Source organism: Mesocricetus auratus, unplaced genomic scaffold (genome assembly GCF_017639785.1).
Source record: "Mesocricetus auratus isolate SY011 unplaced genomic scaffold, BCM_Maur_2.0 Super-Scaffold_100031, whole genome shotgun sequence".
NCBI classification, from domain to species: domain Eukaryota; kingdom Metazoa; phylum Chordata; class Mammalia; order Rodentia; family Cricetidae; genus Mesocricetus; species Mesocricetus auratus.
This window is the reverse complement of record NW_024429212.1, coordinates 15,907,732-15,933,113: the sequence shown is the minus strand read 5'-3', so window position 1 is coordinate 15,933,113 and position 25,382 is coordinate 15,907,732.

The following is a 25,382-nucleotide window of genomic DNA, read 5'->3' as shown; positions in this document are numbered from 1 at the left end:
GTAGCAAAGACCAGTGAGATCCGCAGGCAGGGGTGAGGATGCTGCACGGGACATCACACTTTCCAGGGGCCCATGTGTACCCCAACTCTCCGGAAGGTCCCATAGCCCTGTCCTTCGATTGCTTATAGGACCTTTATTACGTGGGCATTAATGATTAAATCATTGGCCACTGCCTTATCAGCGTAACCTTCAGCCTCTTTACCCTCCCCAGAGATACGGCAGTGAGATAAGACTAAAAGTGCCAACCCCTCTGATCACTTGTGTGGTTCCCATGGCAACCAAGGCATTCTTTTTTTTTTTTTCCAAGACAGGGTTTCTCTGTATTGTTTTGGAGGCTGTCCTGGAACTCACTCTGTAGATCAGGCTGGCCTCGAACTCACAGAGATCCGCCTGCCTCTGCCTCCCGAGCGCTGGGATTAAAGGCATGGGCCACCAACACCCGGCTAACCAAGGCATTCTTGAGGCGTACTCCGGACCCCAGCCGCCCGTCATCTCATTAGGACACAGAGGACATATAGCACTTCAGAGGCTCCAAACATTTTTGGAGCTCTATGTCGGGAGCTTGGAAGGAAGGTGGAATTGGATGTTGTAAAATACTACGCAAGCGAATATTTTTTTTCCTTTCTCTTTTCTCAAGGTTTTCCTACCTCGTTTATTTTGTTATTGTTCATTACAGTATAAGCTCACGTGAACCCGTGTGTAACAGCTGCCAGGTTTATGAGGAGGCTTTTGGGCTGCAGAAACCCAGAAGTTGTGGTACCAGTGTGGCACACGGCCCCTGGAAACGCCTGGGAGGGAAGTCAACAAGGGATTAACTTGATGTAATTCAATCTCTTGGGTAGATTTTCTCCGGTAATTGCTTTAACATTACACTTACTGATTGGCTAACTTGGACGAAGTGAAAGTCCTCCCTCCCTCTTTCCTTCCTTGATAAGTGTGAATAGGAGTCCCCGGCTGATTTTGCAGAGGAGATTACGTTATTCATTTCACTCTAATGGCCTTCTAGGACTCCAGCTCAATTGTTGGTGAAACTTAGCATTGCCCAGTAAGTTGACACCTAGGTTTAATTAGTTTCCTGGGAAAATTATTATGAGGGAGCGTAGACCCAAATGGCAGACCCCACTTTAAAAAAAACACATATCATATGATATTTATTTTTAGGGTCACGTCTCACCACACCAATTTATCTTACCTCTGGGAGGTAAGATATATATATATTTATATTTCTCTAAAACAAACAGAACACCCATAGTCTCTATAGATGTTAAAAATACCTACACCCTAGAGTAAGGATTTACCATGGGCCTCCAAATTAGACAGAAAGTAGTGTGGCAGGACCAGTTACTCTACCCGGTCAGAGGTGTCCTGGACACGTGCCAGAAATCAGGACAAAAGCACATACCCATGCCAGTGACTTTTAAATAAAAAAGTTAAGATTTACCCTTCCTTTTGTCTTTTTTTGGGGGGGGGATGGCCTCCAACTCACTATGTAACAAAAGGCGGTTTTACTGTTCCTGATTCTCTATCTGCCTGCCTATTTCTAGGAATGCAGGTGTGTACCCAACGCCGGGTTTATGCGGTGCTGAGGATGGAACCCAGGACCGCCGTGCCGTAGTAAACTGAGTTACACCTCCAAGCCCCAGATCTAGCCACTCAACAAACTAGTTCCCTCCTACCCAGCTCAAGCTGCAATCGCCTACGCCTACAATCACGGTGCCAAGTGGTTCGTAATTTCTATCTCTGTCGGTGTGAGCTTGAGAGTAAAACACCCAGGGAAGACAGAGACCTAACGGGTTAAGACAGAGCCAGGGTTCTCATGGGAAGTCCAGGGCTGCTGGGGTAAGTAATAGGAGGAAGAGCGTGGATGGGGACGCTGCAGGGGGTTACCTCGTTACAGGGGCCATGGGAAGCCGCTGAGAGTGTTAAGGAACTCAAGTCATTAGTTATTTACTTCCAGGGTTTTCTCTAACCGCTAGATGGAGAGAAGAGCGGTAGACAGGGAGGTGGAGAGAAGGAAACAGAAGCCTCTCTGGGAGCCAAAGGAAGGCGGGAGCGTGGGGGCAGACACGCAGAATTCGAGATAATGTTATTCAGGTCGGGGTGCCAAAAATAGAGACCACAGACTGGGGGGGGGAGCTTAAGCAACAGACAGCAGAGATGGATTTAAGGTTCTGGAAGGTAGCAGAGTCACAGTCAAGGTATTGGCAGGGCGGGTCTCACTCTGAGGCGTTTTTTTTTTTTTTTTTTTTTTTGTTTTTTGTTTTTTTGTTAGAGTCTGTATTTTAGCTCTGCGCTATGACATTATGCGCAGGGTAAAAGCTATCATGAAAGACCTGCATGGACTGTATTCAGTGCAACAACAGAAAACTCAGGCCTCAAGGACTCCAACTTGGTACTACACCAATATTGATCCTTTGACGCTTAAACACTCCTCTCTGCCACAAGTGTAGGCTGCCTTCAATCATGTCCGGTTTCCTTCCTCAGTGAACTCAGGCTTCAGCTGCCAGGCATAGTGCTAACGCCAGGGCTCTGCCACAGTTGCAGTCCCCAAATAACACACAAGACGCTATATTAATTATGAGCTGTTTGCCACTTTCTTGGTTTCTTACTGGCTAGCTCCAACTTAAGTATTTAACCCATAATTGTTAATGTAGGTATTTCTCTTACAGGAGAAAAGGGCCCAGATCTCTTACTCCTCTGGCGGCTACATCGTGTCTGTCTCTGCCTCTCTTTCCCAGAATCCTCCTTGATTCCTAGTCCCACCTATCTTGCTTCCCTATTGGCCAACAGTGCTTTATTCAACAACCAATAAGAGACAGATTTACAGAATGGCATCTCCCATCAACACTTATTGACATTTGTTATAAGATGATACCAGACATTCTCTAGACACATTTTAAGCATATTACTCCATCCAGTGTTTATGATTGTACCGAGGTAAATATTATCCACATCACTTTAAAGAGGATGAGATTATTTGACCATCCACTACCAGCAAGCTAATAAGTAGAAGAGGTAGAATGTAAACCCATCTATCTGGGTCCTAGGACAAGACTCTTCTCTGAGGTAGCAGCTGGCGTGTTGGGATTCAGTGGGATATACGAAGGGATCTGAGATGGTTATTTATCACCTGGGAAGACTGACTCAATGAGGAGTCAGCTAGAGTACGCTGGCTGGTGGACGTGTCTGTGAGGATTGTCTTATGTAATTGATGCAGGAGACAATAACCTAACAGTGGCTGGCACATTCCCTGGATTGGGCTTCGGAGCTGATGTTAACAAGGAAATGTGAGCTGTGTAGCTGAACGTTTTTCTCTGTCTTGCCCAGTCCCACTGGACTGGTTTCTCTCCTGCCTGCTGGTCCCCAAAGCTGCTTATGAAATAATCACTCAGTGGCTAATACGAAATTATAATTGTTTGGCCAATGGCTCAGTCATATTACCAGCTAGCTCTCTCTTATAAAGTAACCCATTTCTACTAATCTGTGTATTGCCACGAGGCTGTGGCTTGCCATTAAAGCTCCAGCATCTTACCCCTTTGGCGGCTACATAACCCTGTTTGGATTTCCCACCTAGCTAGATTCTGCCTGGCCATTGGTCAAGTCAGCTCTGCTTGTCAACCATTGAAATCAGGGCCTGTCTGCAGCACACAGAAGGGTATCTACATCAGAGCTAAGAGCATCTGCTCTCTCTGCTCCTACCTGTGAGTGCGATAACAACCAGCCGCTCATTGGCTGTGGCTTCCCTGTAATAACGGGCTGTGACGGGGAATTGAGAGTAAAACAAACCCTTTCTTTCCTAAGTTGCTTCTGTTGGGCTACCTTAGTATGGCAGCAGGAAATGAAGACAGTCCCTTAAGAGTGATGACTGGGGAGGGGGGGGATATCCCACAGTCATGTGCACAGTGCTGGACTTGATCTGACTAGGGTCATGAAAGAATGAAGAGGTGACAGGGGCATGTGCAGGAAATCTGGGACTGGGTGGGCCGTGCGCTCTGACAGAGACACACCAGCAGCCTGGAAACTCAGCTTGTTTATTTCGTATATCTAAATCCAGAAGGCAGGAGTGTTATATACAGCTGATCAGGAGGCTGGTTTAGCTACTCTCAGGGGGTCTCTTTGGGGGAGCAGTCTCAGGATGCTGAAATCCAAGAGGAGGAAACTGTAGTTGACAGCGTCTGTAGACTCATCCAACATTCATACTGGGACCGGCAGAAGGCCTTGCCATTCCCTTGGTTCTGAGGCACTGGGATCCTTGACATGCCCGTGCCCATGTCAACAACATACATTGACTTGGGGCTTCCTCCAGTTCCCTCACAGGGAATTTGTAGCCTTGCTGGTGACCTCTGGGCGAGAGACTTTCCTGTGTAACAGTATGTCAGAGAAGACCAGATGCCAGGGTAAGGCCTTGGCTCTGCAGACCCAGCTCTGTTCCTGCAGTGTGCCCAGAAGCAGACGATCCTCACACCGTCTGAACCCTGAGGACGACCATGTAAAGCAGAATCCAGATTGCAAAACTCAAGTAGGCTCTACCCCAAGCCTGGGGAGATTTCTTCATGAGAACTACATTTCTAACCAGCAGGATCCTGGGCAAAAAGTCAAGCTAAGGAATCAGAAGCAGAGAGTGGCCCTGATCATCCCTCTTGCCGGAGCAATGGCCTGATCATCTTCAATAATGAAAAGGAAATTTGTTGCACGCTCTTAATCGTGGGTCAGGCAGATGCTCACTTCGGAAGCTTCTGGACTGACCCCCTCATTCTGCCTTCTTCCACGCCGTATGGATTGGGGCATGTGTCAAACTGCTGTATCAAAAACAGCACCAACACTGTGAGTCAGAAAATAATGGTGGACTGTGTTGAAGCCCTGTCTCCAAGTACTCCCGGGACTCAGTTTCCTTCTGCCTTGATCACACACCGTCCCGAAGACCTTGCTACTCAGAGCCCTCCCAGGGAAACAGCTGACGTTTGCATCAGATCAGCTAGGTCTGCTTGCTAGGGAAGGTCACCAGCTAGCTGGCCTGTTGACTGGTGTCATCCCTTAAGGGGAGGAGGCAGTGAGGAGGGGATCACTGAACCCTGCTCTGAGATTCCAACTGCTCCCTTCTATACTACCCTGCCCTTGCATGCACTTCTGGCCTGAATGCATGTGACCTCGGAGCCTTGGGAGGTGAAGGATGCAAGCTGGAGAAGGTTAATGTGGGGGGGGGACTCCACCCATGTGTGGCTACAGGGAAGAATTTCTTGCTTGGTGCTCCCCATGGTCCTGTAAACAGCCCCTCACCCATGCTCTGTAAGTTAGCACGATAAACCCATCGGGTCCCCCAGGGTGATCTTCGATGGAATTGTGTTTTGGTTTGTGGCTGGGGTCTGTAAGAAGGGAGTGCACGGGTTATGTCTCCCCAGGGAAGGAACTCTCACAACACTACTCAAAGCTTCCTAATAGTAGCCCACCCCCCACCCCCCGCAGTGCCTGAGAGCTTGTGAAGGGTCGGGAAGTCCAAATGGGCCTATGTATGTTCGGAGGGCATGGTGCTGATATGGATGTATGTCAGCTAAAACGTGGCTGACACCAGATGTCTGGGGAATCCTAAAAATAAAGGCCGATGTGAGGTTGTATTCCAGACTCCTGGCAGAATGTCGCTTTGTGGAGACCTCGTATTCGTAAAGCCTCGAGACCAGAGGCTCATCTTCACACCTATGTGTGCCGTGCCCGCTTGCATGTGCCGTGTGTATGCTGGCGTGGGTCCGGGTGCCTGCTGACATCTGCCTGCCTGGCGTCCAGTTGTCTTAGTGGCTGTCCTGTTGCTGTGAAGAGACGCCACTGTGACTACATCAACTCACAGAAGGAGGCTTGCTACCCGGTCTAGAAGCACCCAGGCGCAGTGCTGGAGAGAGAGAGAGAGAGAGAGAGAGAGAGAGAGAGAGAGAGAGAGAGAGAGAGAGAGAGAGAGAGAGAGAGAGAAGTAGGGAGAGGGAGGGAGGGAAAGAGAGAGACAGAGGGAGAGGGAGGGAGGGGAGGGAGGGAGGGGGAGGGAGGGAGAGAGGGGGGAGGGAGAGAGGGAGACAGACACAGAGAGAGAGAGAGAGAGAGAGAGAAGTAGGGAGGGAGGGAAAGAGAGAGACAGAGGGAGAGGGAGGGAGGGGAGGGAGGGGGGGAGGGAGGGAGAGAGGGGGGAGGGAGAGAGGGAGACAGACACAGAGAGAGAGAGAGAGAGAGAGAGAGAGAGAGAGAGAGAGAGAGAGAGAGAGAGAGAGAGAGAGAATGTGTGTTTGGGGTTTGGGTGCACATACACATTCATGTGTTTGCATGTTTGTGGAGACCAGAGATCAGCTTCACGTGTTTCTTGTTTCCTTTGTCTCCATTTTGCTTGAGACAGTATCTTTTACTGGCTTGGGGCTTGCCGTGTAGACTAGACTGACTGGCCATTGAGCCCCAACGCCCTGTTTCAGCCTCTCTGAACCACCACACTCAGATCTGTCTATATATTTATGTACTTATCTATGTATCTATCTATTATCTGTGTATCTATTATTTATGTATCTATCTAATCTATGTATCTGTACCTATCTATATCTATGTATCTGTGTATGTATGTATCTATCTATTATCTCTGTATCTACTATCTATGTATATATATATATATATGTGTGTGTGTGTGTATCAATATATTTATCATCTATCCATCTATCAATTTTAAACGTGGGCTCTGCGGATTAAATTCTCCAAGCTTACTCCTAAGCCCTCTCATTGGCTCTTAACATATATTAGTTTGAAAAGAAATGCCCTGTCATTCTTGACCATAGAAATGAAACATATAACTCATTAATAGAAGCTTACTAAGATCTTGCACAAATGAACTAGGGAGATAGATTTAAATACACTCAGTCAAGTCTGGGTACCCAGAAAGAGGATTTGCTCAGTCTGTCCTTATCTTCTGCCAGAAATACAGATTTTGGAACTCCACCCTAAGATTAGCAGGCTGGTCTCAGACTCCAGAGATCTGCCTCTTCAGGTAATTCTTAGGAGAGAAGTTTGACCAAAAAACAAACTAAGGTGTGGCTCTCAATTAGATTTTATATGTTCCCAGCAATGCCTCCTTTCTACTGTCCTCTCACCTTGGACGCTCACCACAGCGCTCAGTCAGTCATCTTTTCCCGGTGCATCTATTCGTTTGCTTCATATTTATCATACATATTCACGACATTCTTACGTGCATACTTAAATTACCGTAAAGGGTCTGTAAAACTTTTTAAAAACCCTAAGAATGCTTGACAACCTAACCTTCATAAAACAAACAAACAAACAAAACAAAACTAGAGTCTGGAAATCCAATTGTCAGGTGAGTAGGGGAATTTCAACCGCCAAGTATAATTCAAACCGCAAGCCCAATATCCCTTAGTCAGCAAAAATGCGTCCGCAGTTTCTAGAACAAAGCAAACCCAGAAGTAAGCAATTGCCTTCATAAAGCAGGGTGAGGTAGCCGGGCGGTGGTGGCGCACGCCTTTAATCCCAGCACTCGGGAGGCAGAGGCAGGCGGATCTCTGTGAGTTCGAGGCCGGGCTGGACCGATAGCCTCCGAAACAATACAGAGAAACCCTGTCTCGTAAAAACCAAAAAAAACAAAAAACAGGGGGAGGCACCCGACAATCTGCAAGTGCGGTGACGAGGGGCTGGGGGGTGTGCCTCAGTGGTGGAGCGTGCCTGAAGCCTAGGTTCAATTTCCAACATCACACACACACACACACACACACACACACATACACATACGCGCACGCATGTGCATTGTGTATGAATGTACATGTATATTCATATAACTTGATTTTGTTGGAAGTCCAATTTTGAAAGTAACCACATGAAGGTAATTTGCAAGCACCTCCAGGGTCCTCAATAGTGTGTGGCGCTTGCTGCTTCCTTGTTTGAGTGAGTATTTGGAAACACGGGCGTGTGACACCATAGCTGACGGGACCTGGAATCTGTACGTGCATGTCACTGTGATATTCTTTCAACACAGTTTTAGGCTTCAAAGTTTTTGCAGACAAAATTGCAACGAAAGACCTAAATAACTACCTACGACTAACCGCTGCATATCAGACTGCAGAACTCTACAGGACACCCTGAGGGCCACTGTCTCCTCAGCCTGGGACACTCATCCCGTCTTTGACCTCTAAGAGTCTATTTAAAGGTCGGGTCATTTCTGTTAACGCCATCCCAATACAGACTTACCGGGGGCTTCCTTTGAGTTCTGTTTCCTAATGTCTCCTAATATATACTTGGGGGTCCTTCCTTGGTGGAAGGCAAAGCCCACATTCCTCTGGGTACGAAGTCACAGTTTCTTCAGATCTGGGTTGATTCCCAGATGCCTTTGGGCATCAGGGTCCAACGCGTCAGTCAGCACCACGCCCTTCTCTTGGAGGACTGTGCAGATCTGCTGTGCCTACTTGGAGTCAGCGTTATCTTCTCACGCAATAGAGCGCTTTCGAAATCATCCCGAGGCTGGATGATCCGAAGGAAGTAATTTGGCACGCTGCCTTCCTTCTCCAGGGCGACGGGTCAAAGACTGTCACCAAGTGGAAGGCCACCTTCATGAGCGTGCCTAGCAAGGGAAATCTCCGTGCTGACTTTGGTGCAAGCCCTACATCAGAAGCTCAAGGCCCAAAGCCAGGTTTTCCGAGTGCTATGATGTTAGAGCTCCGTGTCTGCTGCAGATAATCACCACACCCACAGTGGCCTAAAGCAAAACACGTGTCTCCTTGTACAGTTCTGTTCCGGAAGGTCAGAGGTCCAAATCAGTCCTCAGTCTCATCAGCGCCTTGGCATGGCTGGTTCCGCCTGGAGGTTCCAGCGGGAATCTGTTTCCTTCTTCAGCCTTGGGGGCTCCAGCGTCACACGGGTTCTGAAATTCCCCATGTCTGTCTGGGTCGTCACGGCTTCCACCATGCCGTGGCCTTCCTGTCCGTGCAGCACGATCTCTGCTTCTCCCACATAGGAGCACTTAGGATTATGACATCAAAGGTCTTGGGATAATCTCCTAGCCAAGATTATTAGATAATGTCCACAGCATGTCAGCTGAGGTAGACTTCCCCAGGATGATGTTGTCAGGGTGAGCCTAACACTTTAAGCCATTTTTAAGCTTACCACACAGATATTTTGTAAAAACAAAAAAAAATTAGACATTGTTCATATATTCCCAAATTTCATAACATTATTAGTTTTCAGTATTTTTCTCTTAACTCGTTTCTCTTTGTGCATGTAAAATACGTGTTTACAATGCATAGTGGCACAATCATTTCAAACCTGGACTAGAGCAGCAGGTTTCAGGATGTTTTGTAGATGGGACTAATGACAGCCTAAGAACAGACAGGATGACGATATGTATTAGATGTTTTAGGCACTGCTTATAGAGTCAATGAATATGCCCCCCAAAAGCACACACACACACACACACACACACACACACAGCATAGACATACCACACACACCACACCACACACACACACACACACACAAACACACACACACACACACACACACACACACGCACACTACTGTCCTTTCACAAACAAAGGCAAACTCATCTTCTTAAAGGGTATCTATTGCTTTATTTGCTGGGATGTGTGCATATTGCATTGCACAGTGTGAAGCTCAGGGGACAACTTGCTGGCGTAGCTTCTCCTCTGCCATGCGGGCCCTGGGGAGCTCAGCCAAGCTGTAGAGACTGTCAGTGTCTTTCCCCAGTGAGCTATCTCACAAGTCCTCACAGGCACTAGCTTGTCTTATCTGGGGTCACTATTGCTGTGATGCAACACCACAGCCAAAGCAAGTTGTGAAGGAAAGGGCTTATTTGACTTAGGCTTACACACTGTGGTCTCACTGAAGGAAGTCGGGACAAGATCCCGGAGGCAGGAACTGGTGCAGAGGCCATGGAGGGTGCTGCTTACTGGTTTGCTCAACCCTCTTTCCTATAGAATCTAGGACTGCTACAGAGGGATGTCCCCACCTACAATGGGCTGGGTCCTCCCCCATCAATCACATGTTAAAATGCTCTACGGGCTTGCCTGCAGGCAGATCTTGGCACAATCTGCCAAATTGACATAAAACTGTTTTTTTTTTTCTCTCTTTTCAAGACAGGGTTTCTCTGTATTGTTTTGGAAGCTGTCCTGGAACTCGCTCTGTAGACCAGGCTGGCCTCGAACTCACAGAGATCTGCCTGCCTCTGCCTCCCGAGTGCTGGGATTAAAGGCGTGCGCCACCACTGCCCAGTTTAAAACTCTTAAGGCCATATTTATTCTATGGGTTTTATGCACAGTAGATTGGATGAAAACTAGATACATCAAGCTAAACTAATCAGATTCTTCCTGGGGATTTGGAACTTTATATTCAGAGACATAAATGCTTGAATAGTAAGTTCTAACTCTTGGCTAAAACCTGAGCTCAGGCTTTGGAGAAAAATTGTCTGCTGGGAGAACAAAAGACATGTGTAGAGAAGGGATGGGGAAACATGTCTGTCATTTCACAGAGAAAAAAAGTGGGGAGCAAATGGTTGGAAGCCGTTGGCAGGTTCTAACTGTCCTTGATGTCCGGTGGTCTAGTTAGCAGTTTGAGCTGTCCTTACAGGGTCTGGATAACTCCCTCTGCCACACTCTCCTTCCCTTCTTCTCTCCCTTACTTTCTTCTTTCTTTTAACTGTGTCCTCCTTCTTCCCTCAACCAATTTAAGTATATATGTTTCAATAATGAAAAGAAAATCCTCTAACACAGGATAGAACCTTTGGTTTAAAAAATAATGCATTCTGATACTAGAATAAGGACAATGGCTGTGAACTTATGCTTAGAGATGTAGACTTCTTTCCATACATTTCTTAGGCGTAATGAAACAAAACAATGTTATTTGATCTCTCCCCCTCCTCCTCCATATGCTCCTCCTTCTCCGCCACTGAGCTACACCACTTTTATTTTATATCCTCTTCCTCCCTCCCTTCCTTCCTTCCTTCCCTTCTTCCCTTTCTTCTCATTTCGTGGCCCTTGTAGCCTGGAACTCATCATGTAAACCAGGTAGCCTCAAACTCACAGAGATCCACCTGCCTTAGCTTAGATTAAAGGCATATACCACCATGAACAGCTTGCTTTTCTTTTCTTTTCTTTTTTTTCCTTTCTTTTTTTAGGATAAGACTATTTAGCCAGGCAGTGGTGGTGCTCACCTTTAATCCAGCACTCAGAAGGCAGAGGCAGGTGGATCTCTGTGAGTTTGAGGCCAGCCTGGTCTACAAAGCGAGTTCCAGGACAGCTAATTCCAGAGAAATGCTCTCTTGGATAAAACAAACAAACAAACAAACAAAAACTATTTATAATGACAAATGACTATCTAAGTAGAACAGTATACTTTTACTAATAAATGAAAGGTCCTAGTTAAAGAAAAATTGTCTTCCCTGTGGTTTCTTTCATTGTCTAATACCATATCTTAAGTTTATTTTTCAAAATTTTAATTTTATGAGGTATACTGTGATACATTAACATTTTTATATAAATGAATTTATTGAATCATGGGCAATTAATATTCCATCTCCTAGTCAGTACTTTGTGCTTGGTACCTCTTTTCCTTTTTCTTTTTTGAGACAGAGTTTCTCTGTATTGCTTTGGAGTCTGTCCTGGACTTGCTCTGTAGACCAGGCTGGCCTCGAACTCACAGAGATCCACCTGCCTCTGCCTCCTGAGTGCTGGGATTAAAGGCATGTGCCGCCAACGCCTGGCTCTTGAACAATTTCTATTTGGCAAAATCCTCATGGCTCTCAGAGGTGGAAAAAATATATTTCTGTTTCTTCTTTACATCGCTCAAGGATTTTTAAAAATCCAGGGAAGACATATTGCTTACCTACATTCAGTTCTAAAAGACCGGGTAAGCTGTTCTATTTGTGCTCTCCACTTGGATGAAGGACGTCTGTTTTTGTTTTCAGTGCTGCTGTACTAGAAGCAGACTCTGGAAGTTCTCCTCTGACAAGGAGGAGGGGTTCAGTTGTTGTTTTTTTTTTTAATTCCCTTTTAATTTATTTCAGCTGGTTTAGAAGATTACAAATGTTGCACACGAGGGTGGTTCGGGATGTCGCTCGGTTATTAGAGTGTTAACTTACCCCGCGCAAGGCCAGGGCTTTGACCTGAACAGAGCATGGGGCTGCGTGCCTGTAATCCCTTCACTCAGGAGGCAAAGGAGGGCGATCAAAGGTCATCCTTCAACATGTAGTGAGTTCAAAGCCAGCCTGGGCCACACAAAACTGTCTCTCTCTCTCTCTCTCTCACACACACACTCACACACACCACACACACACACACTCACACACACCACACACACACACACACACACTCACACACACACCACACACACACACACACACACACACACAAGCCACTGAGCAGATATAATTGCCTTAGTCACTGTTCTGTTGCTATGAAGAGACACCACGACCAAGGTGACTCTTACAAAGGAAGGTGTTTAACTGGAGGCTTGTTTTTCCAGGGTTAGTCCATCATCACCAGGGGAGGAGCATGGTGGAACTCATGATGACACCTGTTGCTGCCAACTTTACATCCTGATCCACAGTCATGAGACAGACAGACAGACAGACAGAGAGACAGACACACAGAGACAGAGAGACAGACAGACAGAGACAGAGACACATAGACAGAGATGGAGACAGACACAGAGAGAGACATAGACAGAGACAGATACAGACAGAGAAAAAAGGAGAGGGAGACAGAGACACAGGGAGAAGAGACAGACAGACAGACAGAGAGAGAGACATAGACAGAGATGGAGACAGACACAGAGAGAGACATACACAGAGACAGATACAGACAGAGAAAAGGAGAGGGAAACAGAGACACAGGGAGAAGAGACAGACAGAGAGACAGAGACACAGGGAGGAAAGACAGAGAGAGACAGACACAGAGAGACAGAGACAGAGACAAAGACAGACAGAGAGAGAGAGAGAGGGAAAGACAGATACACAGGGAGGAGAGAGACAGACAAAGAGAGACAGAGAGAGACAGACACAGAGAGAGAAGGAGAGAGAGGCAGACAGATAGACAGACACAGAGAAAGACAGAGACAGAGACAGAGATGGAGACAGACACAGAGACAGATACAGAGAGAGAAAAGGAGAAGGAGACAGAAACACAGGGAGAAGAGACAGAGACAGACACACAGGGAGGAAAGACAGAGAGAGACAGAGACAAAGACAGACAGACAGAGAGAGAAAGAGAGAGAGGGAAAGACAGATACACAGGGAGGAGAGAGACAGAGAGACAAAGAAAGAAACAGAGAGAGACACAGAGAGAGAAGGAGAGAGAGGCAGACAGATAGACAGAGACAGAGAGACATGGACAGAAATGGAGACAGACAGACAGAGAGAGAGAGGGAGGGAGTTTGAGGCCAGCCTGATCTACAGAGCAAGTTCCAGGATGGCCAGAGCTACAAGGTTTAGAAACCCTGTCTCAAAAAACCAAAAAGAGACACATGGTTTACAGCAAGCTTCTTTGTTGGTTTAAGGAGAGCGGTCCTGGCTGAGCATCTTGCTTTGTTCTTTAACCTTATTCTTACAATAAATCAGAGACCCACTATCCCTATATTCCAGGAAAGGAGGCTCAGTCTAAGCAAGGTTACATGGCCTGTCTAAATTCTGTGATTAGCAAGTGGTAGAGATGGATCCAAACCCTGTGCTCTTCACACGAGGCTCCAATGCCAGGAGAAGGGGAGCCCATTGTGTGACTCTACCCTGGGGACTCATCCTTGACCACCTGAGTACGTCATTTTGTTTGACCTGTGGAGCCCATGGGGGCCCTTCCCCACGGTAGTGATGCTAGGACATAATTGTGTAAAGTCACATCTATTCCCCTGCCAGGCTGAAATCCCACACACTGACGAGTCCCCACAGGGCTTCCGTATAGCAAGCGCTCAGAACTGCTTGTCTAGAAGTATGTGCGCGCCCATGAAAAAAGTGTCACTTACCTCCCAAGAACCTCCAGTCTGCCATCGGCAAGGTGAAGGGATGAAGATTAAAGCTGTCCGGAGGGCGGACTTGGTGCCCCTCGCTGTAGTTTCTGTTGCCCGTGGTTAACCACAGGGTAAAAACAGGAGCAAAGAACTAAAAGGTTGTACCCACCCTGGCCTGTCACTTGCTTGATGGTTTTCTTGGTTGTTTGGTTCACTGATCTGGTGCTGCAAGTCACCTTTGTTTTACTTAATAATGACCCCCAAAGCACACGGGAAATCAGATGTAAGGAAGCAGTAGTATGAAGTGTCTCCTTTAGTGAAAGGGGGAAGTTCATCGTGCCTATGTGTTCACAGGAAAAAAAACAGAGAGAGAGAGAGAGAGAGAGAGAGAGAGAGAGAGAGAGAGAGAGAGAGAGAGAGAGAGAGAGAGAGGAGAGGAGAGGAGAGGAGAGGAGAGGAGAGGAGAGGAGAGGAGAGAGAGAGAGAGAGAGAGAGAGAGAGAGAGAGAGAGAGAGAGAGAGAGAGTCTGTGTGTGTGTGCCTACGTGTTCACAGGAAAAAAAACAGAGAGAGAGAGTCTGTCTGTGTGTGTGTGTGTGTGTGTGCCTACGTGTTCACAGGAAAAAAACAGAGAGAGAGAGAGTCTGTCTGTGTGTGTGTGTGTGTGTGTGTGTGTGTGTGTGTGTGTTGCTTTTGCATCTGCAACAAGATAGGAAAGATGTGTTGGCTCCCAGTTTCAGAGGGCTCGGGACGTCATGCTTGGGAAGGCACGAAGGAAGGCCAAGGAAGGCCTCCTCGTGTTGTGGCGGTCCAGAGGCAGAGAAAAGAGGAACGTTGGCGTGCCTCTGGCTTTCTCATTTTCCTTTTACTCCCTCTCAACCCCTGGAGCATGGGGGTAGTGCCACCTACATCCAGGACAGGTGTCTTGGTTAGGGCTTTATTGCTGGGAAGAGACACCATAACCATAGCAACTCTAATAAAGGGAAGCATCTAGTTGGGTATAGCTTGCGGTTCAGAGGCTCAGTCCACTGCTGCCGCGGTTGGGAGCACAGCGGTGTGCAAGCAGATGTGGTGCTGGAGAGCCTGGCTTGAGCATCGGGAAGCGTCAAAGCTTACCCCTAGGGACGCCTTTCTTTCAATGAGGCCAGGCCTACGCCGACACGACCACGCCCCTCTGTAAGAGCCTGTGGGGGCTGTTCTCGTTCAAGCCACTACAGAGTGCCTCCCCCCCCCGCAACCCTCTCTCCTTCACACATACACCAAGTCAAGTTGGCAATGAAGACGAGCCCCCACAAAGGCTTCCAGGCGTTTCCCAGGGGGTTTGGGCCACGCAAAACACAGATAAGCAGGGCGCTGCAATTAATGGACACATCGTGTCCCCTTGTTACTTCTGGCCTCTCACTCTCTCCTTCTGTGCTTCCGGCTGTGATTCACCGATAAATGTCTATGTTACTAATGCATGACCTATATATAGTTCCCTTTAGACAGCAACATGTGGCCGACCACAGGGAAAGGTGTAGAACTATGAGACGTTGTTGTGCCTGTATTTATGCTGCGCTATTCCTAACCACATAGCTGTCTACCAGTCTACCTGTTTTCCTCTTACAGAATTTCCTTTGCAGCTACAATTATTAATTACCATTCCATGAAAATTATTAAATATATGGGATATTTTCCCTTGGGTTTCTTTTTCTGTTTATATGGAAATGCTTCAATCCTAATATGGCTAGTTAATAATACTGCAGCTGAACTGTCAGTAACATTGTAGCTGTTTTAAAATGTGAGAAAATGCCTACAATGTACAATCGACAAAAGATTAAGATCCCTCAAACACACAAACTCCTTTAACACAATAGAATAACTGAATTGCTCTCCCAATTCCGCAAAGACTTGCTTTAATGAATTTTTTTTGTTTTGGTTTTTTTGTTTGTTTGTTTTTCGAGACAGGGTTTCTCTGTGGCTTTGGAGGCTGTCCTGGAACTCACTTTGTAGACCAGGCTGGCCTCGAACTCACAGAGATCTGCCTGCTTTAATGAATATTTTAACAGAGATGAACCTAAGACGATTCTTTTTAAAGCCAGTTATGTTTTAGGGGGCTGGAGAACATTTTGAATTATTTGGTAAGGAGGTCTGTGAAGTCAGACTTTTAACTACAACACTGAGCGAGAACGGATGACGCTGCTCCTTGGGTAAACGGCATGCTTCTCACTTTCTTCCCTTTGAGTCTATAATTAGTACTAACCTAAAAACAAAACAACAACAACAACAAAAATGCTGCCAAGCTTCTTTTTCTCAGGTCTCTTTACAGTTCAGTTAGAGCTGGAATCTCAGAAGATGCATCTTGGCTGGGACGCAGCTCGGTAGCGTGCTCAAGGCTTGGCTGTGATGCCCAGCACCCTGTGTGTAGCGGGCATAGCCACATGCGCCTGTAGCCCTAGCACTCAGGAGCTGGAGGCAAGAGGGTCAGGAATTCAAGGCTATCCTCAGCTGCTGAATGAACTGGAAGCCAGCCTGAGATACGGGGACCGTGTCTAAGCTATCCTCAGCTGCTGAATGAACTGGAAGCCAGCCTGAGATACGGGGACCGTGTCTAAGCTATCCTGAGCTGCTGAATGAACTGGAAGCCAGCCTGAGATACGGGGACCGTGTCTAAGCTATCCTCAAACAAAGCTGAGGCTCTACTGCAAGAAACTGTGCTGCTGGGTGGCGGGGGTGGTGGTACAGGCCTGTAGCCCCAGCACTCCGGAAGCGGAGGCGGGCGGATCGCTTTGAGTCTGAGACCAGCCTGGTCTATAGAGTTGAGTTCCAGGACAGCCAGGACTACACAGAGAAACCCTGTCTTGGAACACACACACACACACACACACACACACACACACACACACACACACACACGAGATTTTTCTGGTATGCTGGGGGGTTTAGTGAGATCAAGAAACAGCACCTTGTTGGGCGGTGGTGATGCACACCTTTAATCCCAGCACTGGGGAGGCAGAGGCAGGTGGATCTCTGTGAGTTCAAGACCAAGCCTGGTCTACAGAGCGAGTTCCAGGACAGCCTCCAGAACAATACAGAGGAACCCTGTCTCGAAAAACAAAAACAAAAACAAAAACAAAAAAAGAAAGAAAGAAAGAAACAGCACCTTGCACAGTCACAGTCTTTTCTGGAGGGGGAAAGGGTGTTCCTTATGACGACTTATTGACTAGTTAAAAGTTCTGGGACCTCATCTGAGGGCATTCTCATGTCAGTCTAGACCACTCTTTCCATGGGCCTGCCCGCCCTCCTCACCACACTCCTCCCCTACCTCCTCAGTTCACCCCTTCTTCTGCCACTCATCTCCAAACCCTGACTCTTTGGACTCCAGAACTGCTTCTCTGACAGCAAATTGGCCTTCATGCACAGACCCACCCTCTCCCTATAGCCCCTCCTGGGAGCATCAGCCATGCCTGTGGGTGTGGTCTACATGCTGACAGCCCCCAAATTTCTGTCTCCATCCCTAGAGCCCCAGACCTGTACAATCTGACATTTCCATATCCGATCTTAACATTATCTCAAATTCGACTAGCCCCAGAGTGAAGGTGTGACTTCCAGTTGGCCCATCTAAAAAAAGAAAAAAGAAAAAAGAAAAAAGAGGAAAGGAAAGAAAGAAGAGGAGAAAATAAGGCCTACATAGTCCACTCGGAAGTAAAACCAGTGACACAGGAGTTTTCATTATTGATCTTTCCCCTTGCCCCCACTGGATACCTAAATAAACTGAGGAGATGAATCATCAGGAAACCAGGTGTGGTGGTTTGAATAGGAACGTCCCCTCTCCGATAGACTCCTGTGTTTGAATACTGCACCCATAGGGAGTAGCATTATAAGAGGTGTGGCCTTGTTGGAGTGGGTGTGGCCTTTTTGGAGGAAGTGTGTCACTATGGGGGCGGGCTTTGAGGTCTCATATGCTCAAGCTACACCCAGTGCAGCCCGCAACTGTTTCTGCTGCCTGCAGGCGGGCATCGGTGGCGCACTCCTTTAATCCCAACACTCGGGAGGCAGAGGCAGGTGGATTTCTGTGAGTTCGAGGACAGCCTGGTCTACAGATAGGTTCCAAAGCTACACAGAGAAACCCTGTCTCGAAAAACCAAAAAAAAAAAAAAGAAGAAGAAGAAGAAGATATAGAACTCTCAGGTTGCTCTCCAGCCCTGTGTCTGCCTACACAACACCATATTTCACACCTCTGAAACTGTAACTGAGCCTCCATTAAATGCTTTCCTTTATAAAAGGGGAAATTGTGGCGCCTGCGCCACGAGCAAGTCTAAAGTATCAGGCAAAAGCCGGCCATTTGTGCTAAGTGCGCAGCATGCAGCATGCGCGCATGTGTGTGTGTGTGTGTGTGTGTGTGTGTGTGTGTGTGTGTGTGTGTGTGTGTTGTGTTAGTGTTATTGCAAGGAGGGAGCAGCCTCATATGCAGACTTACAGCACAGTGGAGAAACCCCAGGTGTGAGACTTTGTGTTTTTATAATTAGAGGTTGATGCCAGTGGGGCAAGGCCGGGGCTGTGAGCCAGGACTAGAAAACAGGATGCACCCGTGGTTATCGGCTGACAAGCACCTCACAGAGACCCCGTGGGGGCTGGGGCCCAACAGGAAGTGAATGGGATCAAAATGCATGATGTGAAAGATACAATGAATAAATCAAGAGAAAGCAACAAACAAACAACTTGGCCCTTTGCAGCCCAAGAATATGCCCTCCTTGCAGACCAGCCATTCTGTAGAGAAGGCATGGGGGTTAAGCCTTCCAGCTCCAGATCTCTCCCAAGCCATTGTCACATGAAGGAGGGAGGGGGGAGGAATGAAGCCAGGAACTCTTGTTTGTTTTCTGAGACATCGTCTCACTCTACATCCTTCCTAGCCTGGGACTCAGTTTGTAACTCAGGCTAGCCCCCAGGGAAATGTAAAGAAACGTTCCTTTGAGGGGATAAGAGAGCAGAATTTCCCCCTCTAGATACAGCGCCATGTCAAAGACTCTTAATTTTCTCTTAATTTTAAGCCCCAAATCTCTGGGACAACATTGCCTTTGACTTGTTTCTATCCTACCTCCCGGACACATGCTAATAACATCATCTCTCACTCACCTTCTCACTATTTCAGCTACTGGAAACAACTGATCTCACCTCCCATATGTCACCCATCCACATACCATCCGAGGGGTGTTTGCACAGGGCAAAACTGATGGCGGGTTTTCTTCTGTCTTTCTCTCTCCTGGTTAGCATGGCTTCCACACCTTTCTCTCTCCTGGTTAGCATGGCTTCTATACCTTTTCCTTTCCTGGTAAACATGGCTGCTATAACTCTCTTTCCTGGTTAGCATGGCTTTTGGCATAAAGATCCAGATTCCTTGTGAAGTCTGGTCACATCTGCTTCTGCATAGCCTTTTTTGTGTCTGTCCCTTGCTCTCGAGCTCCAGTCACACTGGCTCTGCCAGTTCTTGATCACATTGAAATCCCTCCTGTCAAAGGGCTATGGCACGTGTCTTCCCGGGAACTCATTTCCTACTTCCAACTCTTCACACAGGGTCTCGTGTAGCCACTGAAGAAGACCTTAGGCTCCCATTCCTCCTTCTCCTCCTAGAACCGCAGGTATATAACCCCACACTCAGTTTATTCGTGCTGGGGATCAAACCAGGGTCTAGCCAAGCACTGGGTCACATCCCTAACTCTTGTTAGTGTTGTTCTGTTTCGACTTTTCTAGACAAGTTCTCACTGTGTAGCTCTAGCATTCCTGAAACTCACAGTATAAAGACCAGGCTGGACCCCAAATCTCAGAGATCCGCCTGCCTCTGCTTCCCCAGGGTTGGGATTAAAGGTGTGTCCCACCACGCCCGGTTTACAATTCTTTTTTAAAAGTAATTTATTTATTTTGATTTCCTGTGCATTCATGTTTTGCCTCCATGTATGTCTGGGCAAAGATGTCAGATCCTCTGAAACTGGAGTTTACAGGCAGTTACGAGCTGCCATGCGGGTGCTGGGAATTGAACCCTGGTCCTCTGGAAAAGCATCCATCTCTCCAGTCCCTCATTTATAGGTCTTAATGTTAATTCCCACTCAATCTCCTGGCAGAGGCTAATGGTCACACTCCTTGGGGATGGCTTTTCCTGTACCACTCAAGTTCTTCAAAGCACTGGGTGCCTCCACTTCATGGTAGTTCCCATAAGTGAAGTTCACATCTTAAAATTTAAAAAATGTCCTTGCCGGGCGGTGGTGGCGCACACTCTTAATCCCAGCACTCGAGAGGCAGAGGCAGGTGGATCTCTGTGAGTTCAAGGCCAGTCTGGTCTACAGAGCAAATTCCAGGACAACCTCCAAAGCCACAGAGAAACCCTGTCTTGAAAAAAAAAAGTCCTTATTTATGCAAGTGTGTGTGTGTGTGTGCATGCACACACGAGTGTAGAGGTCAGAGGCCAACTTGTGAGCATCTGTTTTCTCTTTCCCCTGAACCCCAGGACTAGGTCTTAGGCCATCAGGATTGGCGGCTGGTACCTTTACCTACCGTCATACGGACCCTCAGGGTCATTCTTATATATGATCATTTGACTGCTTCTGTCTCTGACGGCTCTGAGCTGCATGAGTGGAACTGTTTGTTCTCTGCCCCTAACAAAGGCAGATCTCTGTTCCCAGACACAGGTTGCAGGGTCCTGGTGATGTTGAAGTGCCCGGGGAGAGGTGGAGGAGTTGTCACTAGGCTGAGGTGTGCCGAAGATTTCACACAGAGACCACATGACCTTTACAGGAGAGTCTAGACTAGAAGCAGTTAGGCTGAGAGGTGAGGAAAGCGTTTTCCCACAGAGGGAACAACAAGCGCGTGGGGCGCAATGCGGGGGTGCTCAACACAATGAGAGCCTTAGTCACACGGTAAGCCTCGGAGTGGCAGCATGGCCGGAGCCGGGAGAGTAACGGGCTCGGTTCAGAGTTTGGAATTTATCCTAAGGGCAATGATGGAAAAGCCTTTTGGGGTTTTTGCTTGTTTTCTTTGTCTTTTCGACGTGGTATCGGGAATCACTCGGAGGGCTTCACCCCTGTTAGACAGACCCTCTACCATTAATACACTCGCAGCACTCTTGGAGGGCTGTTTAGAAAGGCTATCAGCACGGTCAGATTGATGCTTCCTGGCTGCTGGGGGAGGAGGTTTAAATGTGGGAGGACACCGCGGTGGTCTAGGTAGAGCCTGTCGTTGGCGGCACGGATAGAGAAAAGAGTGGACTTTGGTTATCCACAACCAAAGGGACAGTTTCAGTTGGCTGGTTAAATGAAATTGTTGGAGGAGGGAATGGAATCAGGCACTTGGGTGGATAATGGTGACTTTATTGAGGCTGTGGGTGCTGGAAGGGGCTTGTCAAGGGGAAATGTGGGGTTTTAAAAAATCCTAATTGGCCGGGAGTTGGTGGCACATGTCTTTAATCCCAGCACTCGGGAGGCAGACGCAGGAGGATCTCTGTGAGTTCGAGGCCAGCCTGGTCTACAGAGCGGGTTCCAGGACAGGTTCCAAAACATCACAGAGAAACCCTGTCTTGAAAAGCCAAAAAAATAAAAATAAAAAAAAATCCTAATTGTGAAAAAGAAAGTCCTAATTTTGAGGTATTTATGAAGATAAACAGGGAGAAGTCTGCCTCCTAAACAACTGGAAATATGAGTCAACTGAAAAATAGAGATAATTCATACAGGAAATCTGCCAAGTAGATTAAAAAAATTTGGAATTATGTAAATGGCCCTCGCCACTCCCAGGAAACAACAGGCATTGGCTGAGAGCCTAAAGGAGAACAATGGGGGGTGTGATCCTGAGGAATCCCACATACATACATACACTAATGGATGATGACCCTAAGTGGGATACTAAGAGGGACTTCCTGCAGAATGCAAGGAAAACAGGGTGGGCAGGGCAGTGCCCTACAAGTTCAGGAGGCACCTCACACATTCAGGAGGCTGCATCCTCCTGTGGCGGGCATCAGATCCCCTGGAACTGGAGTTGTAGATGGTTGTGAGCTGCCGTGTGGGTGCTGGGAACTGAACCTGGGTCCCTTGAAGAGCGGCCTATGCTTCAGCCATTACACCTTATTTCTTTTTTAATATGCACGTATGCATACACCGTATACATTTTAATATGCACACACTGTATATATGTGGAGGCCAGAGGTCAACTTTCAAGTGTTACTCCTCCTACTGTGTAGGTACTGGGTTTGAACTTAGACATCAGGCTTGGTGTCAAGTGCATTTAGCTGCTGAGTCTGGACACTTTTTAGTTTGTTTGTTTGTTTGTTTTTGTTTTTCTCTGTATTGTTTTGGAGGCTGCCCTAGAACTCACTCTGTAGACCAGGCTGGCCTTGAACTCACAGAGATCCGCCTGCCTCTGCCTCCTGAGTGCTGGGATTTGAGGCGTGCGCCACCAATGCCCGGCTTGGAGACTGTTTTTTTAAGGCAAAATCTCGCTGAACGTATTGTTGATGGCTTTGACTGGACTGGACCATGAGCCCTGGAGACTGCTTGTCTCCGCCTCCCGGCACTGGAGTTACTGTGCTGCCGCCGCCACGGGCTTTCCTGTGAGGGCGGAGGATGGAACCGGTGTCCTCGTGCTCAAGTGGCAAACACAGTATCCACTGAGCCATTTCCCTAGTCTCTGATAATAATCCTCTTCCTCTTCCTCCTCCCCCTCCTCCTCTCCTCCCTCCTCCTTCCCCTCTTCCTCCTCCCAGTCTTCCTCCCCCTCCTCCTTATTTTTACTTTTTGTGTATGGATGTTCTGCCCACATGTGTATATCCACATACCACGAGTGTGCACTTTTTGAGGAGGCCGGAAGAGGGCGCTGGATCTGGAGGTAGGGTCGGTTGTGAGCCACCATATGGGTGCTGGGAATTGAACCCTTGCCCTCTGAAAGCCCGCTGAGCCATCCAGCCTGTGATACAAATCTTTAAACACCCCCCCCCCCAGGGCCATAATCATTTCCATGGACGACGATGGCACTGAAGCTGATAGGGCAAAGTCCCTCTCCCCGAAGGAAGAGCAAACCGCGGGGAAGTGATTGGCAGTTGGGCCTGCCTGGCCCCGAAGCCCAGGCTTTCACCCACCACCTCTCCCCAAAGAAGCAAATGCTCACACTTCTCCAGACATCTGCGGAGACTTTTTTGAACTGGCAGCTTTCCCAATTTATCTCAAATTATAGCACTCGTAGCTGCAGCCTGCTCTCATTCCAAGAGAGCTTTGTTCTAAGCCTGGTGAGGCCCCTCCTGGGCTGCCTCTGCGCGCCCCGCCTTCCCCTCCAGCCCCTGGCCTCAGCCTGCCGCCTGCGCCAGCAGATTCCGGGGCTCCTTCCTCGGAAGTCGCCATAGTGGTTTACCAGGCCCTAGCGCGGTGGACGCCATCCGCAGTCTGGACCGTGTGGATCCACTTTAGAGCTCGGCTCAGGGTGCAGGAACCGCACGGACCCCAGGACGCTGAGTTAAGTAACCAGATCCACAGCAAAAGCTCTGAGCCGAGGAACTCGGTTTCCACGAAGGGTTAGCCTGAAATACCTGGTAGGCCAGTCCTTCAAGACGTTGATCCACCCTGGGGTGAAGAGAGGGAGCCAGGGTGCCTCGGGAGTGGGGAGGCACTCTTCAACGGTCAGCACGGATAAGTCACAAAACAAAACGTCTCAAGGAATTTAGTCGTTTCTGTGAGTACGTGTCCTGTGATCTAAACAGAAAACCACTGAGAGCACGCTTTGAGTTTGGCTAACATTTCCTATCTCAGTGGTTGCGGCCCCAGCTGGGTGTAGCATAAGCCTGTAATCCTGGGGAGGCGGAGGAAGAGCCTGGTCTACAAGGTGAGGCTCTCCCCCTCACTTCCCCTCCCCCTCCTCCCTTCCTTCTGTGCTAGGGTTGAACCCAGGGCCTCAAGCATTTGATGCAAGCAAGCTCTCCTACGCTGAGCTAGAGAGCCCCAGTCCTAGACAGATCTCATCTCTAAGAAAAATAAGTTGACGTTCCAAATAGCTGCAGGATAGTATGAATCCCGGCACACCCTTTCTTCGCTTTCAAAGGGCGGATTAGCGCATAGGTCCGTGCTCATTTTCTGTCGCTGTTTTCCTCCTGGCACCGTCTACCTGCCAGCTGGGCAGTGCTGTTTGGGTTAGATCTCACACTTAAACTTAGTTCTGGATGGTAGGCAGCCTGGCCAGGTGACTTTTCATGACAAAATGGAGAATCTGTGCACCGGCCAGCTTCGGACAGCTGTCTGATCTGTCTGATATATGGTTACTTTCACTGTCAAATAATCAGTATTACTCCTTAGAGAGACTGATAGCTTTATCTCAGCTACTCTCAACCTGTGGGTTGAGACCTCTTTGGGGGATGGAATGACACTTTCACAGGGGTCGCCTAACACCATTGGAAAACACCGACATTTACACTATGGTTTATGTAACAGCAGCAAAATTGCCGCTATGACTATGACGTAGCAACGGGGGGGGGTCAGCACAACGGGAGGGGACTGTGTTACAGGGTCGCGGTGTTAGGAAGGTTGAGCCCACAGCTTCATCTCCTCTCAGACCTGCAGCTACCTCTTACAGCTTTGCTCCTCCTCTTAAGAAGCTGTCCCCAGAGAACTTGCTGCAGAAGCTGGCCCAGGACTGCCTCACTTTTAAGCAATTCAAAACTATGTTGCTTTTCTTGGTCCCTTGCAACATTCTTCTTTTATTAGTCAGACTGGCTATGGCTGCTCATTTCCAAAGCCTACTGCCAAACTCATCAATTTCTGTTCCCAACCCTGAGGGATGTGCTTTATTTTTCCTCCCTACTAGAAGAATTATCCCTTATGTGTTTGTGCATATTTTTAAAAAATTTGGCTAACAACTGAAGAGGAAAGAATATTGTTTCTAGAATTTTCTCTCAGTATGGGGTGGGGTAGGAGGAGACTAAGCAATGACTATCTCCCTTTTGTAAGATCCTAACAACAAACCGATGATTGATTCCACCACAGGTCCCTTTAGGGAACTGGTGAGTTTCTTGGGCTTGCTTACAGAGAGCAGGGGTGAGGGGTTTTAACGGGGAGGGCGGGGATATCCAAGCAGTTGTGCTGGGAAGTCATCACCGGGGAGGATGGCTTCCCCAACAGGGACCTTTAGTTTCTCCTCCCTAGCCTGTGCCTTCCCTCAGACCCCTGCCACCCTGCAATTAGGGCAGAATTACTTACAACTGCTGGCTACTCAGGTGAGGGTCCCATGACTGTCCCTGGCCCTATTTCTGTGAACGCACAGTCAACAAGCCTGACTACGGTGACCATTGGCCAGCAGGCACAGTTGAACTCTTGGAGATGCAGGTTGCCCCGCTTGGAGGACAGGCCCATCTAACGGAAATGAACACACACTTTTTTTTTTTGATGATTGCTTCTAATT